Genomic DNA, 4,596 nt, shown 5'->3' with positions numbered 1-4,596 from the left:
ATTCCTCTTCAGCATGTGAAATCAACCTCCATTTCTGTCAGTCATGTGATCTCTGCACCTGAACACAGAGATTAACTATGTCCCTAAGGGTAGAAAGGGCATGGGTGCCCTGCTGGTGTGACCCTGAATGGTCTGAGGCTGCCAATCTGGAGGGCCATGCTACGTCTAGCAGGGCAGCTGCGTTGCATAGTTCCAAGGGAAACTATTCACACCAAAGCCCCCTTGGACCACTGTATGTGGTGGCCGTGGCACAAGGCATTAGAAATGGCAGCATGAGGCTCTAGGAAGAGCACTGCAGTCATGTGATCTCTGCACCTGAACACAGAGATTAACTATGTCCCTAAGGGTAGAAAGGGCATGGGTGCCCTGCTGGTGTGACCCTGAATGGTCTGAGGCTGCCAATCTGGAGGGCCATGCTACGTCTAGCAGGGCAGCTGCGTTGCATAGTTCCAAGGGAAACCATTCACACCAAAGCCCCCTTGGACCACTGTATGTGGTGGCCGTGGCACAAGGCATTAGAAATGGCAGCATGAGGCCCTAGGAAGAGCACTAATCTGGGAAGCAGGTGACCTCAGTCTCATCCTTGTGTTACTTCAGGCCTTGGTTATCCCATCCATAAAAAGGGGATAATAATGTTTTTGAGGGAAGGAACTAAGGAATCTGACCAATGACCCCACAAGATCTCCTATTCTGCCCTGGAAAACATCATTATTTCTACCCATTGGGGCATGGAAGGTTGGCAGAGGGTTCTGCACTTATACTCCTTAGTCAGACAGGGGCGGGTACTGGCACACTTACTCTATCTCAGGCTGAGCCTTTCTGGAAAGCTTCTCTGTGAAAGTCTCAAGTAGAAGCCTGGAGCCCAGGAGTCGTCAGAGAGCATCTAGAGGCTATTACAGAATGGCTCCCATTCAGAGCAACCACTGCCTCCCTCCAGGTACAACAAGCCTCTCTGCCTCTCCTACAGCCTAGCAGACTTCAGCCCTAAATACCAATCGGGATGTACCTCCAAATGCCAGCATGTCTAGAAAACATGCACCAGCCATGGGATGGCCACAGAATAGCTCTCTGGGATCAGCAGACCCTCTGGGCAAGGTAAATCTTGAAGTGGGAGAGCAAGAAGGGGGAGTAGAGGAGAGAGGTGCCCTCTACTTGTGAAAGACTGAACAGAACTTGCTCACATCCCCTATGCCAAGATTTCTCTCTTCTCTTTCAAGGAATCCTGAACCCAAATTGATATCCAAGTAGGACTAGCATCACCTGCCACTGGAGCGTGAAATAGTGGGCAGAGAGCATTGGAGGTGCTTAAGACTTCTGATATCATACAGACCCCTACCAGAAACCAAGTATGCCACCAGCTGATTTCTCTAGGAAGCAAACTCTGAAATGAAAATTCTCATGCAGAGTGTTCTGGAGAGTGTGGAAAGCAGGAATGAGCAGAAAGAGAATTTATGTTCTGATGCAGCTATAGTTCAGGTCTCAGCAATCCCACAGGGAGCTCTAGAACTGGGATAACGCAAATGGGACTGAGGGGCCAGGCTTCTGTACCTCCATCTCAACAAGTCATGGCTTCAGGCTGCTCCTTGAACAGGACCTGACTCTGGGCAAGGCAGCTCTCTTCAGCTGAGGGCAGTTCCCATAGAGGAAACTCAGTTGTTGGCTGCCAACACTCCCCGTAGCTGGGGAAGGAACACTTCATGGGGAAGGAACACTTCAGTCCTGCCTGGGAGGAAAAATCTGGGGAGCGTATCACGGACTCCACATGACCCATCTCTCATACTGTTCATATCCACTTGTTTATAGACTAAGTTCTGGAAAATTCCTCCAAGAATCTGTTGAGCCTCTTTCTCAGGAAACTTGAAAAAGGAAGGTCAGTGAGACAAACTATATCCCTCCCACTCCAACTGCAGCGGTGGGTCTTGTAGCCATAAATGACACTCATCCTGGAACACCCATTCTAGATCTCCCTCCCTTCAGCCAGCACCTCTGCTGTCCAGATGGCTGGCCTTCTGGGCTGACTCAGCCCCTCATCCCAGACGGTTGAGCTCCAGTCAGCATGCTCTTCTCAGGCTCTACTGCTGCTTTTGTCCATTTACCAGAGATGGCTGGCCTTCTGGGCTGACTCAGCCCCTCATCCCAGACGGTTGAGCTCCAGTCAGCACGCTCTTCTCAGGCTCTCCTGCTGCTTTTGTCCATTTACCACCAGTGTTGGCAGAGGGAGCGCCAACAGACATCCAAAGGGGTCACCTAGGTGCAACCATATTCTTACCTGCCCCCAGTGAGTGCCTCGCCTCTTACTGATGATCATGGTCCATTAATCCTGCAAGGCTGCTGGCCCCTCCTCTCCTTGCCTGTGGGTCTCTTGGCATGAAAGTTTAGAGAGATACAGTGCAGCCATAGTTTGAGGTTTAATGAGACTCTCTTCAGAAACCAAGTTGGAAACCTTCTTCCACTGGGAACAAGAACTTCTAAACCCACACAGCCCTGTTTTGCAGGAATAGAAAAGACAAATTCCCCCAAGTGGGAGCGAGGTAACTGGGGTCACTCCTACTTCCACCTTTGATATCTGGGTTCATGAGTTTTACCTATTGGGGATACAGCATTATATATTAGTTGGCTTAGGGTGTATATTGAATCCTAGAAGATAGTGGTCCATCCTTGCAGGATATTCTTTCCAAGCTGTTATCTCAACTGTGCTTTCAGCAGGCCATTCCATTACTCTATCGGGCCAGAAGCTTCTGGGTGATGTAGGTACATGATAGGATCAGTGGGTCCCATGGTCACCTTCCCAGTGTTGCACTCATTTTCTGCAGAGTGTCTCTTGGTCTATAGTGACGTTATGTGGGGTCTCATGCCAATGGGCAAACACTCTACAAGCTCTCAGATAATAGTGCTGGCTTAGGTACTAGGGACAGAAATGGCAAAACTGTACCTGGAAAGAGAGTCTGCTCCAATTAAGATGACTCATTGCCCCTTTCAGGGTAGAGCAGGTGCAATGTAATCAAATGTGTACTTTCCACCCAATAGCTGGTTAGTTTTCTTGATGTGTGATGCCATAGCAGGGGCTCAACACTGGCCTCTGTTATAGCAGGTTGGACATTCAGCTACGTCAGTCTTGGTGAGGAGAGCCCTTGCTGTGGGGCCCAAGTGTAATCTGAACCCCTGCTACCAGGACTACTTTGCTCACGCTCCCGCTGTCCCAGCACTGTAGTGGCCAATATCAGAAGCTGGCTAGTGTCAAGTGGCCGAGTCATTCTGTTTACTTGGTCACTCAGTGCCCTCTTGTGGTCCAAATTCTCTGTGGGCATTAACACCACATTCACATGCTGTGCCCTGTCCCATGGGTCCATCCACATGCCTCTCTCCCAGACCACCTTGCACCCAAATCATTTACCTTTCTCTTTTCAGGCCCCTGACCAACAATTCAGACTATTCACCACTATCTATGAGTCTATGCATATTCTAACCTCAGGCCACCTCTCTTTCCACACAAGCACATGACCAGGAAAACTGCCCCAAGGGCTTCTGCTCACTTCTGTCTTTCAAGGCCACTCTGAGTTGTGGAACAACTGCCATCCAGTCTTGGCTTGTGTCCACATACCGGGCTGAACCATCTCTGAGCCAAGCTCAGACTTTCTCTTCTCTCATCATGTGTCATAAGCGTTTCCTCAGGCAGTCGTGGAGTGAACTGAGCATTGGCATTGCAGTATGGATGACATGGGGCCTGAGCCACCTGCTTCTGTGGCTTTCTGTGACTTCTGGCCCTGCTTGTGCGCAATCTCAATGGATGGCTTCAATTTTACAACGCATTGCTGCTGGGCCCAGCTGTCATTGTGACATGACATGGGGCCTGAGCCACCTGCTTCTGTGGCTTTCTGTGACTTCTGGCCCTGCTTGTGCACAATCTCAATGGATGGCTTCAATTTTACAACGCATTGCTGCTGGGCCCAGCTGTCATTGTGACTTGGTTGACTTAACTGAACCCAGCTCACGATGGGCAGTGCTGGCTGCAAAGTCACTTGACTTCCTGTGGTCCGGCTCTTTGTCTCTGTAAGAGTCTAGTAGCACACTGGGAACTTTTTTCCAAAAGATGTAAGTTCTCTTCAGATGGTCTGACCTTGCTCCAGAACCCCAGGTTGTTCTACTAAACCATGGACTGCAGAGGGAACAGTGGGCTTCTTTTCCCATCACAGTGAACGCTGAAACCATAACGATGTCTGGTTGTTTGGCCCAAGTTGCAGGATCACTTACACCACAGCCTGGACCTGCCGCAGAGCCTGTTCCTGTTCAGCACCACAGTCACACTGGCACCCTTTTGTGGATGTGGGGCAGAGTAGCCTTCCCAGGTACAGATAAGCTGCCTACCAAGTACAGGACCTCTTCTGTCACAGTGGGAGGAGAAAGATGCAATAAATCAGTCTCTTACCTTGGAGGGAATGTCCCAGTATGCCATATAATCATATGGGTGCTCTGGAGCTGGAATGACCCTTTAGAATTGTCCCAAATTAGGAAACGGGGACCAGGCCTTTACATGCTTATGTCAACAAATCATTAATGTGGGGTATTCCAAGAAAGGGTGCTGAGACCTTGAAGAAG

Source organism: Galeopterus variegatus, unplaced genomic scaffold (genome assembly GCF_000696425.1).
Source record: "Galeopterus variegatus unplaced genomic scaffold, G_variegatus-3.0.2 Scaffold1082, whole genome shotgun sequence".
Taxonomy (NCBI): Eukaryota; Metazoa; Chordata; class Mammalia; order Dermoptera; family Cynocephalidae; genus Galeopterus; species Galeopterus variegatus.
Note: the sequence above shows the minus strand (reverse complement) of the source record.